A 20,144-nucleotide genomic window follows, 5' to 3' on the forward strand; every position below is an offset into this window, starting at 1 on the left:
CTTTAAGCTGTGTTACTTTTGTTTGTGTTGCATTTGTTTAACTCTGTGAAGTTGTGTTACTGTGCCTGTCTAAAACACCTGATGGTCTAATAATGAGCTGAATGGCCAATAGCAAGGCAGTAGAAAGGATAGGTGGGGCTGGCAGGCAAAGAGAATATATAGAAGGAAAAAATCTGGGTGGAGAGAGGAAGAAATAGTCAGAAAAGGAAGAGGACTCCAGGGGCCAGCAACCCAGCTACACAGCCAGCCACATAAGAATAAGATATACAGAAGTAAGAAAATGGGAAAAGCCCAGGGGCAAAAGGTAGATGGGATAATTTAAGTTAAGGAAAACTGGCAAGAAACAAGCCAAGCTAAGGCTGGACATTCATAATTAAGAATAAGCCTCGATGTGTGATTTATTTGGGAGCTCTCCCAAATTGTTAATAGGCATTTCTTGATGAAGTTTGGGTGGCAGGCCCTCCCAAAGTGCAAAAATAACAACAAAATCCTTCTTTTCTTTTTAGCTCCTAAGCAGTGACGTTCCTCTGGCCATGAAAGACAGTGACCTTTGAGCCCCAGACCACACAAGAACACCTGGGCTTACTGAAATTGTAGGCTCTGGAAACTTTCCCTGAGCTCTGATAGGTCTAGAATGAGGTTCAGGTATCTGCATTTTACACAGGCACCAGAAATGAGTCCAGGTGCGTGTCATCTAGGGTCATCTTTAAGATACACCACAGTAAGGCAGTGTAGGCAACATTTATTTCCACATGGAACCCATGGCCCCTGTTTCTCCAGCATCACTTTATTATATAACTAAAATAAGTACTGCAGGGAGGGAATGGAGAGTGGCGCATAGGAAAGCTGATTGAAATGTCTAGGTCAAGGAACGGCCTGGGATGTTCTATTATAATGCTTCTGTGACTGGAAAGTACTGTATTACAAGGTCAAAGTTAGAATGGTCCAGAATTTGTCCATAGCAGAATAGATAAACCTAGGGGCCAACTTCATCAAGAAATGCCTATTAACAATTTAACTCTTTGTGTTATTCTTAAAAATAATTCTGAACAAGCTTAATCATTTGTTAGCTTAAATAAAAACCCAGTGGTTTCCTAAGGAATTTTCTTATCTTGAATAATGAGTACTATTAGGTTTATGTTAAAAGGGAAAACACACACACGCCCAATTTGCATTACAAAAAAGCTATAGAGATTCACTTACTCTAAAATATCTTAACAGAAGTGTACAGTTTGGGAGGCTGGAGAGCTGGCCAACAGACGAGAGTGCATACTGCTTCTTCAGAGGACCTGAGTTTGTTTCCAGCATCCACATCAGGTCACCACCTGCAGCTATACCTGCAGGGGACCCAACACCATCTTTTGGCCTCTCACGTGCAAATACTCTCCCCACAGATAAACACAAAATACACACTTTTAAATGAAGTAAATATTTAAAAAAGATGAGCCCATTATTTTACAAAAAGAAACACAAGTTAATACATTTTTAGTATCCACTTCCTGCTACCAGATACAAACCCACACTCTTTTATACAGGATATTTTTTTTCAATACTAAGTTTTTAATTGACATTGCAAGGGACATATTTATCTATTTATTCTTTGTTACAAAAGGACTAAATGATTCTGAAACCCAAGGCAGAGTTCACGTGTCTGGGCCGCCATTCCTGTCTGTGGTCTATGAGTACCGAGCAGCCTCAGGCTTTTCTGAGGAAGGACCATATCTGTGCATATATAGGGCACCTCACTTTATGTATAAGACTAATTTCGAAAAAATGGCTAGAAAATAGACTTTTACAAACTGGTCATGCAAAAGTCTTACTCGTCTCAGGGAGCCTGTAATCAATCCTGCTATGGAAAAGAAAACACAACAACCCATTAACTTTAACACCATGGAATCTGAACTTAGCTTTGCTTCCATGCACATCCTGGCAGCATTTGGGACACTTCAAAAAAAAAAAAAAAGAGTTTTAAAAAAAAAGAACCCTTAGATGAAGAAACCTGTAGCAAGGAGATAAATAACATGGACATTTTTACTTGAATAAGTGACTAAAATGTCATTTCAAAAAGATGAGATGATACAGAAGCATTGTACACAGGGCAATGAATCCATCCTTGGGGTAAATGCAAACCTGTGTAAGTTATGTTAATGAAGTGCAAAATCAATTCTATGGCTAGTTTCAAAACACATTTTTTTTTTTATCACAAAAGGGCATACTGTTATCTAAAATGCAGAATAAAGCCACCAAAAAGAGTACAGCCAGGAATGCCAGAAAGCAAATTAATGAAGGATTTTAGCTATCAAATAAATGGGTTCAGTGCTTTTAGCTTCTCTTTCATGGAAATTGGCAACACATCAGTAGTCCTAATCCTACAAATGTAGATGTTTAAAACAGGTTGAGGCAGCAACATTTTATAGGCCAGCATGAAAAGAAAAACAATCATAGGAATGACATAATTACAGGGTAATAAAGACATAAACACCATTAATGCATTAATTTTGTATTTGGGAGTTTTATCCACAGTTGGCTTAACAACTTATAACTCCAAGGTTTTGATTACAAAGTCATTAGGACCTTTTTCACCTATCCATCCTAATACATACATATATTGGATTTGATTTACTTTTTTATAGGAGATTTGTGTAATTGGTTATTGAAGAAAATAGGGGATTTAAGGATATTTTTAAGAGGGGAAGAGGAGAGAAATAGAGGTGATGTTGCTTATTTTTACTCTTTTTTTGGGAGGGGGTGTCTGTCATCCAACTCCCAAATAGATCACACATGGAAGCTTATTCTTACTTATGAATGCCCAGCCTTAGTTTGGCTTCTTTCTCTAGCCAGCTTTTCTTAATTTAAATTATCCTGTCTACCTTATGCCTCTGGGCTTTTATCTTTTTTTATTTCTGTACACGTCTTTTTACTTCTTACTCCGTGGCTTGCTGGTTGTGTAGCTGGGTGGCTTGCCCCTGATGTCCTCCTCTCCTTCTCCTTTCCTTGCTACTTCTTTTTTCTTTCCAGATTTCTCCTCCTTTTTATTGTCTCTGCCTGCCAGCCCTGCCTATCCTTTCTCCCACCTTGCTATTGGTCATTCAACTCTTTATTAGACCATCAAGTGTTTTAGACAGGCAAAGTAACACAACTTCTCAGAGTTAAACAAATGCAAGATAAAAAAATGCAACACATCTTAAAATAATATTCTATAACATTTCCCCCTTTTTGTCTAAAAAAGAAAGGTTTTAACTTTAACATAGTAAACCTATACACAACAAAAATAATTATCAAGAATTACATTTATAATATTCTGTCTATTCATAGTTAGCATATTCAGAGAAAATAATGCATTATCTATCCTGTCTTAGTGAATCCAAAGTTTTAGACCTAATTTGCTTTCTATCATAACTAATGAAAACTGTGACTATAACTATCTAGTCTTCAACTTCATCAAAGACCAAGAAGGATATAATATTTTCTAACAATAGAGACATTTGGCTGCCTGGTAAGTCATCCTAAGTTCCCTTGCAACATTGAGGCATCCACATTCAGCCTACAGTCCCAGAATAGCTGGCAAACTTTTCAGTGAACAGGAAATTTGAAGTACTTTCCTGCCTTGTATTGGCAAAGTTCATCAGTGGCTTTTCTCTGTGTCCTGCAGAATGTCTGGCAGACTCTTCTGTGAAGCAGGAACTCTGAAGGACCATCCCACCTTGTTTGGGCAAGGTTCAGCAGTCACTTTCCTATGGGTCCTGCATGTCCAGTTTATACAGCATACTGTCAAGCTTTCAAGGCAAAAGCAGTTTCTTGTCCAAATGGCTAACCTTGCCACAGTGAAAGCAAACTCCTATGGAGTTTCTTTGATGCCCATCATCTTTTTATGAAGTAAATTGGTGCTGTGAGGAGCAGATGTGTCTTATTGTCACGAAAAACCTTAACAAAACATTTTAAATGCCATATTCTGTAGGTCTTTGAAGTGTTTGAAGACCATTTATCTAAAATAAACCTATTTAACCTAGAAAACATACCTAATGTGACTACAAGTTTGATTACTATAGGTTAACTACTAACTTCATTTCTTATTTATACATTGCATTTTTAAATGAACTGCATAAACACAATACCCCAAACAAGAGTAGAAACATACATTCAAATACATATAACAAAATTGACTTTAAATTTGTATCAATATACCAAAATTCATGTCAATGCAAAATATCTGAGGTTAATAGTTGTCTTTTTATCCTATATTCCTATATTCCCCTAAATTAAAACATACATAACCCACCAAATAACCAAAAGCCTCACACACCCCTCTTGGGAATGTTGGCACCCCATCATTCTACAACCTTCTTCCTGCTGTCTGTGGATGAGTATCTTTAGGGTTCCTAAGAAAATTTGAAATAATGGCCAAGTCCTGGAAAGATCAGCTATTATACTTGTTGATAGATATCACCTGTCAAAATTTAGGAGGTCTCCCCAATCAAACCTGATCAATATCATTCCTGAAGGAATCCACAGCCTCTCATCTCCTGTGGGAACAAAACTCCAAAGCATTTTTGATTTCCATTTGACACATATTTTTTTGACTTCTTTTTAAAAGTTAATATAGCCCTAAAGAATCTGGGTTGGTTCAATTTTGCAGTCCTGTTCACAAGCCCATGTCTGCCAGCAGTTGTCTCTTGTCCATCAGTAAGTGAAAAATTCAAAATCAACACAGTAACACGCAGCATCCAGACTCCCTGCGTATTTCCCATCTTTACATGGCTTTTTCTTTTTTCTTTTTACTGTCTCTTTAACGACTTTATTTTATTGTTAAAGTATTTATTTCTTTCTATAACTGCCTATACCCATTTTCTTTCTTAAGCCTATGCACATTGTAAAACACACTGGAACCTGTTTAGAGTTTTTTTTCCATCTGCACCTCTTTTACTGCACATCTCTAGACTTTTTTGACTGCACAAGGAAACTTTAAACTGCTAAACTACCCTGAGTCCTCTGTGAGGCTCTAGACTGGCTCCATCTGCTTCTTGGGTCAGGAAAACCAAGTCTAAAGCTCACAGCCCAGTCTGAGGTTCATAACTGATAACTGCATTCAACCTTCCTAGCTGTAGGAAGGCAGCACCTGCGTTGCCACAAGCAGTTTTTACTTAGCTTGCTGTTTTTATTTAGCGCTGCTGGCTGAGCAGCAGAGCCTCTTAAAGGATCTGTGTCCTTTTTCTTTCCTTTTCTTTTTTCAGCTTTCTCGGGACCTACATGGAAATTTAGCCCACGTTACTATGCCAAAATGTAGTTGTTGGTTTTTTTCCTACTCATTTGCTCTTTTGGCTCTTTACTGTTTTGGGGGGCCCACCACCCAGCTCCCAAATAAGTCCACGGAGACTTATTCTTAACTTATGAATGCCTGACCTTAGTTTGGCTTATTTTTATCCAGCTTTTCTTAAGTTAAATTATCCCATCTATCTTTGGCATCAGGGCTTTTATCTTTTTCTCTATTCTTGTATATCTTTTCTTTCCTTCTTATTCCATGTCTGGCTGTGTAGCTGGGTGGCTGGTCCCTGAAGTCCTCCTCCTTCCTTGATCTTTCTCCTTTTTCTTCCCAGATTTCTCCTCCTTTTTATTGTCTCTGCCTGCCAGCCCTGCCTATCTTTTCTCCTGCCTTGCTATTAGCTGTTCATCTCTTTATTAGGCCATCAGGTGTTTTAGACAGGCAAAGTAACACAGCTTCACAGAGCTAAACAAATGCAAGACAAAAGAACACAGCACATATTTGCATCATTAGATAAATGTTCCACAGCATAAACAAATTTAACACATCATAAAATAATATTCTACAACATAGGGGCTACCTTGGACTTTTTAGATACTTACAATGAATCCATTGTCAGGTGTAACTATTACTATTCTTTTTTATTGTTCTCTTGGGGTCATTGATGTTCTCTTTCCTCAATTTCTGTTAAGGTGTAGTCTTATCGGGAGTCAATTACATGATGTTGGTCAGTCATTTTAACTCTCCCATTTGATTTCCTTACCTGTAAAATGTAGATAATAATGTTGCTTCCGACAGCTGTTCTAAAGGGAAGAGATTATGCAAAAAATGCCTTACTTAGTGCAAGACTCAATAAACGCCACTTATGGTTTTAATGCTTGAAGAGAAAGCTGGAATGAGAAACAGGAGCCTCATTTTGATCCTGTTATGCAGTTCCTCATTCATGGTCAAGGGCCAGTTCTTTGTGAGAGAGTTGGCTTGTGAATTCGTGGCATCAACAACAGTAACAAAGTGAGCTCAGTTGTTGGATACAGAGTGGAAAGATGAATCATTGTGTGGAGGTGTAAGGTAGTGTAGGTGTGTGCATATGAGTTTAAACAGAAACAGACATTTAAATAAGAATGAAATCAAATAAGCCATGTAGATTATAAAAAGAATTCATAGTGGCCATTTTTGTAGCTAATGAATACATTTTCAGAAACGAATATTGAGGACCCTCCGTGAAGCAGCTGTATGCTTCTGGTGTATCTGAGTGCTAAGGCTGAGGGACAGACCTTTATGAAATTGCTTATCTAGAAGTCTGGTTGCACTGGGCAGTCCTGGACACTAGGCTCTGCACTTCTCTCCTACTTTCAGACATCTACTTCATTTCACCTCACACTGTGGAGCTTTTTTGCTTCCTGTTTGCTGTAGTGAAAAGCCTCAATAAAGGATAATCACACAGCGACATGCTTGGAAAAGCTTCACCCTGGCAGTAGTCACAGTGTAGCAGAACCCTGAAGGCTTGAAGAAGACCTCGTGTTCATGCGGGTTCCCTAGAGGAACAGAATCAATAGAACACATGCTTGGTTGGAGGGGATTTAAAACTGGCTTACACAGTCAAAGGGTAGAGATTCCAACCATGACTGAGATCTGGAGAGTTCAAAAACGAGTATCTTCTCAGTCTAGGCATTTGGAAGTGTCAGAATAAGAGGGACCAAAGATGCTATTCAGCCCTCTTTGTAGCTGATCATGTGGAAGCTCCCAGAGAGTTGCCATGGTGAGTTCACATTCAGATACTGAAAAAGCTGGAGTCTCCTATCTGTAGGTGATCATCAAAAAAAAAAAAAAAAACATGCTAAAAAAGAATGGAGTTTGTTCGGGGGCAGGTTTCCTCATTATTCTGCTGTGTCTCTTCTGGGCTCTCAACCTTTTGGCAGTGCCACACATACTCAAGGCAAGTTCTGAGTTCCCTGGCCCATGTGCCACTCTTTTCTAGAAATAACCTGACAGACATACTCACAATACACTTGTTAGTTTTCTGGTCTTTCAATCCAATCCAAGATGACAACCAAGATGAACCCTTATGGCCCGATTTAATCTAGTTTCTCCAGCACTGCTTGCCCACTGTGCTGGTTTAGTTTAGTCAGCTTGACTTAAGCCTAGACACATCTGAGAAGAGGAAATCTTAGTTAAGGAACTGACTCCATCAGACTGGCCCGTGGGCTGTCTATGGGGGCATTTCCTTGGTGGTTAATTAATGTATGAGGGCCCAGCCCCTGTACTCAGTGCCATCCCTGGGCAGGCCTGGACTCTACAAGGAAGGTAGCCGAGGAAGCCAGCAATTAGCTGTCCTCCGTGGTTCCTGCTGCAAGCTCCTTTCTTAGGGGGATGGTGGACTATCACCCCAAAACTGAAGTAAGCCCTCTCCTTCCTGAGTTTTGGTGATGGTATTTATCACAGCAACAGAAAGCAAATGATAACACGCACTGTCTTTTCCTCCATCACTTTATTTTCATGTAACTTTATTTGAGACCTTCTGTAATTTTTGTTCTGAAGAACGTATTTTAGGAGACACCAATTTAGACTTAACTCCCTCACTGTGATGAATGTTAAGCTGTTTTTCTTAAGAGACATTACTCTCAACATGAACTTCCCTCAGATCTCTTCAATTCTTAAGCACCCCATCATCTTCCCCTGTTCTCACTTTAACCTCTCACCTTTCCTTACATAAGATTTCATGTGTTGACGGCAATGGATGGATTTCCTTTCCTGGCTTGTTTTCCTTGCCATTTTAAAGTCTATCTATGTATTGAGTTTTATTAACTCAAATGCCTTTGATCAGATCTGCTTGGGAGTAGAAACCTGATAAAAATAGCCTGATAATACTGACAGTTTGAAATTATTTGCAAACATTGTTTAATCCAACAGACATAAAGGAGTACGAATCTCCCCAGTGTACAGACTCACAGTAACTAACTGTAAGGCAATGCACTCACTATTCAGATTCTCAGTTGGTAAGAAATCCATAAAGAACAAGGCTGACTGAAGAGCCACAGTCACAGAGGTAATCAGTGTCAAATTCAGTAACGAATGTGGAGAAGATATTAGCACTTTTCAGAATGCTGAACTTTTCCATATAGTAGCCAAGCATGGTTCAACTAAAGACTTGAACCTAATTGATGAGGGCATTTGATCTTCCATTTCCTTTCAAAATGGAAATGTGCTTTTCTCTAGTGCTTGGGCTTGGCAGTGGGGAAATTACCCCAATGGGGCTATAGCATAAATGAGCATTCTGTACACAATGTTTGGGGAAAGAACTGTTGATCTAAACACAAGTTCATGTGTCTCAATCATCTAAAATTGTCTTAGTAGAAGGAATCCCAAGGAAGGGAAACATCCAATGGAAATTTTAAGAGCATATTAGGCAAGGCAAATCAAACAGAACAGAGAGAAGATATTGTTTGAACTATTGCCAATTACACTTCCCACCTCCAGACCACTGGTTTGCAATGATATCCAGCCTGAGCAGAGAAAAGGGCAGGAAATTCCAGTGGAAATAATTCATAAGATCTTTGAAGATAAGCAGGACACAAAACAGTCAGCTTCATATTAACCAAACAATAGATGGATATATCTTAGGATGTAGCCCAGAAAATTTCAATATGGTTCATCTAAAACACAGGATCCACGAATCATCAGTCAGTTTCTTAAGCCGGTGACACAAAATGAAAGGGGACATCCAGTTCCCAGGGGCCCAAATGTGAGTGTATGTATACATTTTTTATTGATGTCAAACAAACATGCCATTTTACTTCTTTAGGCTTCAATTTCTGTGTGAGTGAGGTAGTAAAGACATACAAAATGTTGTGTGAAGTTCTTTCCATCTTACGTTGCATGATGTCATGGCTTGATTTTCCATTCCTTTTCTCTTTATTGAAAAGTAGTTACTTAAAACATCATGTACAGACTGACAGCTAAAACTCCTCTGGTGACCTTTGTATAAATGCACATTCTTAGACTCTGTTTCTAGAAATACTGATTCAGTGTGTCTAAGGTGAGGTTCAAGAACCGGTATGTTTTTTAAGGTTCTCTGGATATGTCTCACTCTAGCAGATAGCCAGGCTTAGGAACCACCGAGCTAAGTTGCAGCAGTCAGGAACAAAATCAGCATTGCTCATTCACAGAAAAGCGCTTTCAGTTGCTTCAATCGGTAACAGGAAATCTGAAAGTCTGTTTGCTGAAACAAGATCATAGCAGGGTGGAGAACTTGTTTCCACCTTGGTTCTGCTTTCCTCTTATGAAGCAGCTCTGTCTCTTTGGGGTGTTTTCAGCCTTGAACTTTTAAAAGTCCCCTTGTCTCTTGTGTGTCTTTGGTGGAATGAAGTCATTCCTAAGCTTTCCTAGAGCCTTCACATTGCTTGTTTCCTGCCCCACCCCCACCCCACATCACTTTTGGCAAGAATTGAATCATGTGCTCATTCATAAGAGAGTTACTGGAAGGTTTTTTTTTTTTGTTTGTTTGTTTACCTATCTGTCTGTCTATCTATCTATCTATCTATCTATCTATCTATCTATCTATTACCAAGACCAGTGGTTCTGAGGCTTGGTTGTACATTAGCATTATCTAGGAAAATTTTCTTTTTACCTGTGACTACCTGCACTAAACATCCAAATTTGTGATTTAATTGTACTGGGGTGTGGTCAGGGCATTCAAAATTCAAAACGTTTCTGAAATAACTCTTACATATGTCCAACTTTGAAAGCCACTGTCCTAAATTTAATCATCTAAGGGTGGATGCTGCTGAGGCGTCAACTACCGTGACCACTGAAATCCTCAAAAATCCCTTCAGCAAATGAGCATCTACCTTATATTGTGGTTACATTCACCGAGGAAGCATATGGACTTCCCAGGTAAGAACAACCTGACAGTTTTGTTGACTCTTAAATTTGTATTTTCTATCCCACCATGCCTATTTCTATATCTGGAGTCAGAGTAGAAAGGAGAAGAAGTCACAGAGTAACACTGTTGCTGACTCCACACCCCAGTACAATGCTAATGTACAACCAAGCCTCAGAACCACTGGTCTTGGTAATAAATAAATACACCAACCTTCTCCAGTAACTTGCTTATGAATGAGCATAACCGATAACCATCTGTGTTAAATGGTGTCAGCTGTCATTTGCTGTAGTTGTAAGAGGGACAAATAGACAATGTAAGTAGATGTGATTTAAAAAAAAAGAGTCACAATGCAGGAAAGATAAGTTTAAATCCTAGTAAATTTTAATTTTTTCCATGATATACCATGGGACCATTATAACAACATCATAACAGTCTATTCTGTGATATGAGCAGAAAAAAAAATGTTCTTGTAGGAAATCCCTACAACAATGCCTTGCTGATGAAATAGAAGGGACTCTATAAAAAGCCAAAGAATGATAATGTAGGAAGAAAACCACTAGGCTTTTAAACACAACCTTTGAATGGACATCTTGAAATAGCTGCAATGTTTTATCAACCTTGTTTTTAACTAATAGAAAGCAATTCTGAGGTGTTTGCATACCCAAAGTCACTAAGTGGGTTTTCCTTAGCATTTGCTCAAGTTATGTGTGTTTTTTCAGCTGGCCTTTTATAACTATATAAGGTCTCATAAGAGTAAGTCTTAATGAATGTCTCTTGAGGCCATTACTTGGAAAAAACTTGGATGTGGCTTTATTCTAGATTATGGGAATAAAACTGTTGAAAATTCTTCTCTCGGATTAAAAAAGTAGGTTCAAAAAGCTAGAATTCCATAGGATGAGGAAAGCAAGAAAGTGATGGTTATGGCTTAACAGATAAAAAAAGAATAAGCTACCTATTGTGCTGTTTCACATATTATAAAGTCCTTATATTAAATCTAATGGGGGAGGCACTTAAAACTCAGAACCACAGGCTTAAAGGCTGTTATAGCCCATGTGAATGTTTGATTATGTTAGCCTAAAGAGTAGACACAGGGTGTCAACAGACTTCACATAAATTCCTGAATGATAGCTCAACTATCAGCCACTAGGATTTATTAAACATTTGTCACTTTGAGAGACCTTTTTCTTTTGATAATATGGAAATAGATAGCAACAAGAACTAAAAGTCCTGACTGGCAAAGAACATTATTTTCTTATCTCTTTATTCTTATTTGTCAATAGTGTGATATTGTTTCTTCCCCATTTATTGTCTGTCTCATGCCCATTCCACAGGAAATAGATGTTAGTGGAGCATCAACAGTGGCCAGGGTTGGTTTCAGACTTGGTATTATGAACCCGTACTGATTCTAGAATCAACATCAAGAACTACTTGTCCCATTGAAGAAACAGTTAAGAAAGACTTGGCAACAGCCTAGCATGCTACTCAGTGTTGCACAGCTTGGTGCGAGATATGTGGGAAACATATCATTCTCAAGTACATCCAGAGACCTGAAGTAGGTACAGAAAAAGATGATTTTTTTTAAAAAGTATCATGCACACTACACATTAGAATTTGTTAGGATAATCTTAGGTGAACATTGTGATTATTTTCCAATAAACTTAGTTTACTTTCCTATAAACCAAAATTTTTCTATATCAGTTTAAATTCTTGAGATGAGTTTGGCACCACCAAAGTATTAAATGTGATTGTCCAATAGACAGATTTGTGTGTGTGTGTGTGTCTGTGTGTGTGTGAGTGTGTGTGTGTATGTGTGTAATGTTACGACTGTGTGAAACTTGCTGAGCTCACAAGTTCCCAGATAACTGGTAAAGCATTGTTTACGGGTGTATTTGTGAAGTTGTATCTGGAAGAAGATCCCTGACTGGGAAGCTAGTACACCAACAGTGTGCTCACCACTGAAACACAAGGACCCGAGTTTCATCCCCAGAACCAGTGCAAAAAAGTGTCACATATTTGTAATCTCAGTGCTAGGAAAGTGGATACAGGAGAATCTCTGGGGCTCAGTGGCCAGCTAGTCTAGTAGATTTGCTGAGCCTCAGGTCAGTGAGAGACCCTGGACAAAAATATGGTTTCTGAGGTGTGACTTCCAAAGGTTGGCCTTCAGTGTCTACACACATCTCTCTTTGTTTCTCTCTGTCTCTGTCTCTCTGTCTCTGTCTCTCTCTGTCTCTGTCTCTCTCTCTCTCTCTCTCTCTCTCTCTCTCTCTCTCTCTCACACACACACACACACACACACACACACACACACACACACACACACAAACTCCTACCTTACTGGATCTGCTACCCTGGAAACCCTAACTAATACTGAAGACTTTAAGGAGGCTGTAATGTCAGCCTAGGAACTAATTAGGCACAGAAAGAGGAATTAGTCCAATCATGAAGACACATCATGAGTAGTTCAGACATAAACAGCTGGTTTTAAAAATTTGAGACAAGGTTCTTACCACAGAAGGTATGTGAGACACAAGACTTTAGTGTGAAAGTGCCACCTTGAACATTGCCCAACAGGATTTTGAGAGTTTCCTCACTTACTAATGTTTAAAGAATCAAATATAAGAACTCGCCTATAATCTTACACTGGGGAGCCTTGAGGCAGGAGGGGCTATCCTGAGCTTCTTAATGAGATCCTGTTTCATTGGTCTCACTAGAATGTGCCTCCTAGAATGTGCAATGCCCAGAGTTGGACCTCCATCACTGAAGCCCAAACAACAAAAAATAACAATGCAAACCCTCACGCGGTTTGAAAGACGTTATAGTTCAAAGATAGATGCCCTAATAGTGTAAAATCTTAGCAATTTGTTCTACCGAAACTTAGGTTATGATTGGATGGGCATCTCGGTTTAACCAAAAATGTGACCTGATGGAAATGCCAGTACCATGGTGATGAATGGCACAGGATCCTGAAGTCAATGCTTTATGCCCTTGAAGGACTTCCTTTTCTGAAACTCTTCCCTTTCTGCTTCCCCTGGAGCATTAAATGTCCCATCTTCTCAGGCCAGGTCTTGGCTGACTATCATGAAAAATGCAAATGGTGTGCCTACAGATTAATAGTTATAATAGGAGGTACCTGGAAATGGTCCCTTGAAATCAAGATTATCTGTAACAATGGATGATACACACTGGGATTTGGGTGAAGAAAATTCTTTTAAGTATCAGGTGTGAAAGCAGATGACATTCTAATCCCTCAAACCAAGTAAGTATAAAGATGTTATAACAGCTCAGAAGTCCTGGCCCCTCCAGGGTATTCAGTGATGCCATACAGGAATTGTCACTCTGCCCCTGATTTAGTGCATGTGGGATCTATTTTAAACCTTCACCTTGAGTATAAAAGAGTGAGTTTAATGGGCAGCTTACCTAATCCTTTCCCATCATCTCATAGTCCAATGTTAAAATAACTTTGCATTTATAGTATAAACCATGAAATAACCATTCATTCCACATGCTAGATTTTGTTTCACATTTAAAAAGAATCTATATTCAGGAGTGAGTTTGACCTCTAACTACACTTTCTCATATTGGGCTCTTTGGTTTAGTAATTAAATTCTTCTGTGAGTTGGCTCATTCTCATTTTATGATTCTTTGAAAAATAATCACAATTATTTGATTCTTGAATGTTTATAAAAACTAACTCTAAAGCCACCTGGACCTGGAGTTTTCTTTACAACAAGATTTTAAAATATGAACTCAATTTAATTTTGATAAAAGGATATACATTTTCTCCTTCAGGTAGCTTTTTGCAAATTTATGGTCATATATTTGAAATTTTATGGGTTTTCAAGTTTATGGGCATATATTCACTCTAAGGAATCTTTTATTTTGATATTTTAAAAATATTTTTTAAGGAAAGGTATCATTGCACGGCCCCTATGGGGTCAAATTTGTGATCCTCCTGCCTCAGTCTCTCAAGCACTAGAACTGAAGGTGTGCATCACCATGACTGACTCATCTGTTATTTTCTTAAATCTCCTGGGTTAGTACTTTTACTCATTTTTAATTTGAATTCTTTTGTTGATTATATTTAATTTTATCTGAATTTATGATATTTTTCAATGTTATCTTTTTTGTTGCTGACTTTTATTTTTATTTTCTTCTTGTTTTTTTAATTGAAAATAGAATTTTAAACAATAGATTCTGATTATGGTTCCCCTACCTCAACTCCTTCCAGATCCTCCACACTTCCCTACCCACCGAAATACACACCCTTTCTTATTCTCCCTCATTAGAAAACAAACAGGTACCTAAAATAATAAGATAGGATGAAATAAAACCAAACAAATCAGAATAAGACAAACAGAAAAAAAGAACCAAAGAATCACAAGCTACGCACACAGTTTACAGACATACATTCACAGACACAATCCCACAAAAACATGCAACTGGGAAACACAATACATATAAGCGAAAGACCTGTAAGGTTAAAAAAAATGTCTGGACAAAACATTATGAGACAAAAGCACCTCTAAAAATACCATTGAGTTTATTTTGTGTTGGCCCTCTACTGCTGGAATGGGGTCTGCCCTTACTAAGTAAGTGTGTTTGTTTACCCAGTGGGACTCTGCTGAAGCAAAGTTAACATGGTTATCTCTGTTCCAAGGAGTCAGGATGAATAGTCCCACAGATAACCTATGTTTTCCCCAACCAGGACTCTTGACTTCAGTGAGCAACTTTTCCTAGGGCAGCTTTTGCTATACTCATTCATTATGTGGATATAGTTGAATAAATATCAGCTACATAGTTGAACAATATTTTTCCTGGAGATTGAGCCAAGGGCTAGGAGCTCTGAGTCTGTCATCTGGAGCTTGAGTTTCCTAAAGCAAGAATCCCCCTTTCTCCACATCAAGCAAGGGTTCCACAGGAGTCATCTCACTGCCATAAACCTGGGTATGCTGATGGCACAGTTATTTAAAGTGCTACAATATGAGGAAATGGCAAGGGTTTTTCAAATATAATGTTATTAATTCTTCAATAATTTCATACATGTATACAGTGCATTTTGATCATATTCAACCTGACTCCTCCTGGATCCAATCTCCCCACCCCCAACTCCATGACTTTTTTTTTTAATTTTAGTTTTTTTCTAATGTGCTGAGTATATCTACATGTATGTGGGCCCATTTGCTAGGTGATAGGGGTTTTTGAACCTGTGCATCAGGAACCAGGAGTCAAGGAAAAAGACCACACGTATTCCTTACTGTATCACACAAGTACTTGGAGATTTATCTTGTCTTTATAATTTTTTTCCTAAATGATTTTCATAGTGGTGAAAGAAAATACTGTAAATGATTCTATTCATGCAAATTTATTGAGAAATCTTGACTTGGAATGTGATTGGCTTTAGTCAATGTTCCATTGGACATGTGTGGAGTCTGTGTTCTGCAGCTGTTGGCTGTAAATATTCTGTAGGCATCAGTGAGGTCAGCTTTCAACCAGCTTCTCCTGCTGTCACTGGGTTTTGTGTGGAAGGAGCATTTGTCATGTTTATGATTATTATAGCAGTCAGCCGTGTATGAGTAAAATTTAACAATGACTGGGAAGAAAAGGGGCTCAGATATGTAGTCTTTGTGAACTGCTGTGGAACAAATATTTCTAATAGTAGTTTATTTAATATAAAATGATGTGAAGATAATCAGCTTGCAAAATCCATGAAAGTTTCAGGTTGATTTTTGTAAGACTTCCTAGCTTGGCTGTATGTGGGTAAGACACTAGGACTATGTGAATCTGCCCAGTGTTGTAACTTAGGTTAGTCCCCGTCTTTCTGTGTTTGACATCTTTTGATCAGTAGTCACTTTCCTTCATGGACTTATTTATGTTATTTTGTTCTTAGCTCCAGATGATTCTTAATTTCTTTCATTCTCTCCCATTTATTTTTGTGTGTATGTGCATGTATGCACGTGTGTCTGCCTCTGTGTACGCGTGTGTGTCTGTGTGTTACAGTATATATATATATATATACATATATATACATACATATATGTATATATATATACATATATATACAGACATATATGTGTGTGTGTATATATATATATATATATATATATATATATACAGACCTCATATCATGAGCTTCTTGTACCTAGAAGAAGTCAGGATATTTTACACTTCCTGTAAGAGAGAGAGGTTGAATAGGAGTCTCCCCCATCTCGAAAGTTGCATTGGATTTGTACTACTGGACTTCAGTATAAGATTTTGCTGGAAGTCCAGTTTCACGGTTGTTAAAAACTTACAGCAACTTCTTTTCATTTTGCATGGCATTACTAGATTCGGAGAAATGCAGCTCCTAGTAGACATTGGAGAATGTTAAAGTAAAACACAGTTTGTCAACTAGGTCTGCGTTTATTCAGCTTTTGTATTCACACTTGCACTGATTACATGCTACCATCCAGCATTAAGGCAGGGTGAGCTCATGAATATGGCATGGTGCCTATGGTAAAAAATACTACTGAGCCCTTGGCATGCTTGAACATTTCGTATGATTTCCACCGGCAATTTCCTTCCCTGCAATTTTCAGCTGAGGAGCAATTTGAGGATCTCATTTTTCTCTTACCTTCTTTGTAGTCCTGATTAAACATAGAACTCGTCAAAGGGAAGATAACATTAAAGGAGACCATTTCTGAAGAGAAAGGGCAATTCCACAAAGAGCTTTCTAGAAAGTGGCCAGCTGAAGGAGCTCCCTGCAGCATTGGAAGCCACGTTTCCCTCAGCTCCAAAGTGTGTGTATTTCAGTAGTTCATCACTTGACCTTTCCAGTGGAGTTAAGTGCATAAATTAAAAGTAGGTTCTGGTGTTAGGGAGTTAAACAAAGTCTTGGTCATCTTATCTCTCACAATATATTTATAAGCCTCCTGTAGTCTCGATGTTATTGAGAAGAAATAAAATCTTTCAATGGTGTCTTTTTTCTTCAACTTGCTACATGGTTACTTTTACAAATTATGACTTTTCTGCCAAACTCCTATTTTAATTTTTAAAAGTCTTATTTTGTTTTAATTTATGTGCATGTGTATTTGTCTCTGTGTGTGTCAGGTATATGCTGCTGGAGTCCTTGGACCTGGAGTTACATGCAGGTGTGAGCTGCCTGGTGTGGATGCTGGAAACCAAACCTGGGTTCCCTACAAGAGCAGGAAAATGCTCTTAGCCACTGAACCATCTCTCCAGGCCCTTCTTAAAATATATTTTTTATACCTAGTTTTTATGTTATAGGATTTTATAGTGTTATATTTTACTTTCTCCAGTGCTTTGAATAGCTAGTATGCTGTTTATATAGAAATGTAAGCAAACTCAGTTATTCATGCATCATCATGAAGAAAGCTACACAGCAAAGCCAGGCCCACTTAGAGAAAGAATAAAAAACATGTGTCGGTGAGTCTACAAAACTCCAATTTTAATGAATTTGTGCTTGCTAAGAAGAGGGGAGAAATGGAAAACCACCAACATCTGGAAAATGGAAAGCTGTTTTCTGTTTTGCAGTATTGACAGTGGTCAATGATGAGCCCACCCACCCAACATAGCATGTTAGATGCGGAAGGAAAAACTTGGTGATACATTATTGACTTCTCTCTCATCCTTCTTCCAATGTTGCCTTAGTCAGCCATCTCCAGAAGCAGAACCAATAAGATAGGTGATATATGATTTCTTATAGGGAACATACACATATACACACGGAGACTGAAAAATCCCTATCTGCAATCAGCGAGCTAGTTACCCAGGAGATATGATATAGTTCCACCCACAGTCCAAAGGCTTGAGAACCAGGTGAACTGACTGAGGTAAGCTCTAGTGTGAGTATAGGAGACTGTTCTAGCAGTTAGACAGACAGAGACTTTTCTTTTCTTTCACGTTTTTGTTTTATTTATTTCTTTAATAGATTGGATGCAGCCTACTCACATTTGGGAGGACAATCTGCTTTATTCAGTCTATCCATTTAAATGCTAATCTCATTCAAAGTATTCTAACAGACACACTCAGAAATAATGTTAACCAAGTATCAGGGGACTCCATGTCCTAGGCAAGTTGGCACGTTCATCAACCATTACAATTGTCATACACCAAGACCTATGCACTCTGCCTCCAAAGATCTCCACTCCATTGGCTCTTCTCTGTTGTGACTCCTCTCTTTATCAGTGTAATATGACAATCTCTCTTTGTCTCTGTCTCTGTGTGTGTCTGTCTCTCCACATCTTTGGCTCTCTCTCTCTCTCTCTCTCTCTCTCTCTCTCTCTCTCCTTCTCTCTCTCTCTTCCTAAACCACATCTTTGCCTTTACTCTATCATTTTCTAATATAAGTGGTACAGTGTGGGGAGTGGTTTCTTTAAGACTCATAAGACTTGAATTAGAGCTTATGCAAGTCATTCAACCTTTCCCTGACTCCACATTTTGTTAAAGAACCTCTGTGAAAGTGTACTATAAACCAAGGAACTATACAAATACAAGACAGATACACTGACCCCCTTCTATGGAGTCTCGCAGAGTCAGCACCGGGGCACGGCACTGTGCCATGGCCACCTCTGCCATCATCACCACCTTGTCATCATGACCACAGCAAAGTGAGTGGACTTCAGCCTTGGTGAAGATACAAACGGGATTTGACTGTCCTGTGCCTAGAAGTAACGTGTTTTCTGAGGGAGCAGGTGGAGAGCATGGGGAGTAAAGTAGAAACTGCTATTCAGAAAGCTAAAACAGAGGAAAATATTAAGGGGAAAAATGGACAAAAGATGGAAAACCACAGAAACAAAGAAACCACCAAATGAGGAAAGCCATCTAGAGATTGACAGTGAAGGAATCATTGAAGCAAACACTAGTGCCTCTCAAGAGAGGAGAGACAAAAATGTAGAGGTAACCTAGGAGAGACAGAGCAAGCAAATGAAAGGAAGGGGTTACCACTGAAGCCCTAAATGATGGGAGCTGCAGAGTTGTTCATAGACATTTGTTCATCACACAAATCCCTGCCTGGCTAATCGCTAGATCATCAGAGCCAGTGTCTTTGTGAAGTTACAGAAGCCAAATGCTGCCATTCAGGATGGTGACAGAACCACCGAAATGTATCCTGCTCAGCCTTCGCAGTGAGGGAAAGCACAGCCTCTGGGCCACTGGGAAGAAGTAGCCTGTGATCTTGCCCATGCCTGTAAACTGGATTATGGGAGGATGCTAACACAAGACTGAGGCTTCAACAAAGGGCTCAGAAAACTGCTGAACACTGGGGAAGTGTGATTGACAGCAGAAAGAACTGGAGATAAAAGAGCAGAAAGGGTCTAAGGAAGTTTGAGTAGAGCAGGAAAAGGAAAGGAAAAAACCCAACTGCAGTCAGGAGTTCAGTGCGGCTTTTTTCTAGGTATCCTTCCAAGGGGATGTTTGGAATGAGGGGGCTTGGACATGTCTGGAATTGCAGGACTGCCTGGACTCCATGGAACTTTCAGTCATCCAGAGGTTCTTGCCGCTGTGAAGGATCTGGAAGTTATGATGGCCTTCCAGGATATAGTCCAGAAACCAGCAAATATGTCAAAATATCAGAACAATCCAAAGGTTATACATCTCATGACTTAATTATCAGCCAAATTTGGAGGTCAAGCATAACACTAATGGGACAAAGCCCTTGCTAAAGCAAACACAACTTAAATCACTGGTTGGATGTTGCAACAATACAAACCAGGGAGCCTCTGACATGGTTATTGGGAAAGCCGGCACGTTTTGAAGACAATCCCTTCCTTCTGCACCAAATGAAGTTTACAGTGGTTTGCCACTAGGTAGTGTTCATTCAGACTATGTTTTCCTACTATGAGTTACAAACTTTAAACATCTTTTCACCTTAAAATACTTAAAACAAATTTAAAGAGTATTAATTCCTCCATTTCTCTTTAGTGACCCTTTTAGGTTTTCCTTGAATTACTGTGCAAGGAAGATGGGTGTGGATGATTTACTGCTGTCCTGTGAAGAAAACATTTC

The 20,144-nt window shown here is 38.8% G+C and overlaps 1 pseudogene; it reads left to right on the forward strand.

Moving 5' to 3' along the window:
• LOC128097000 (putative protein FAM10A4) overlaps nt 1–19,438 on the forward strand; it is a 35,309-nt pseudogene extending 15,871 nt beyond the window's left edge.
• The last annotated feature ends 706 nt before the right edge of the window (nt 19,439–20,144 follow it).

This window comes from Peromyscus californicus, unplaced genomic scaffold, assembly GCF_007827085.1.
Source record: "Peromyscus californicus insignis strain IS unplaced genomic scaffold, ASM782708v3 Scaffold_5__1_contigs__length_169319896, whole genome shotgun sequence".
In the NCBI taxonomy this organism is placed as follows: domain Eukaryota; kingdom Metazoa; phylum Chordata; class Mammalia; order Rodentia; family Cricetidae; genus Peromyscus; species Peromyscus californicus.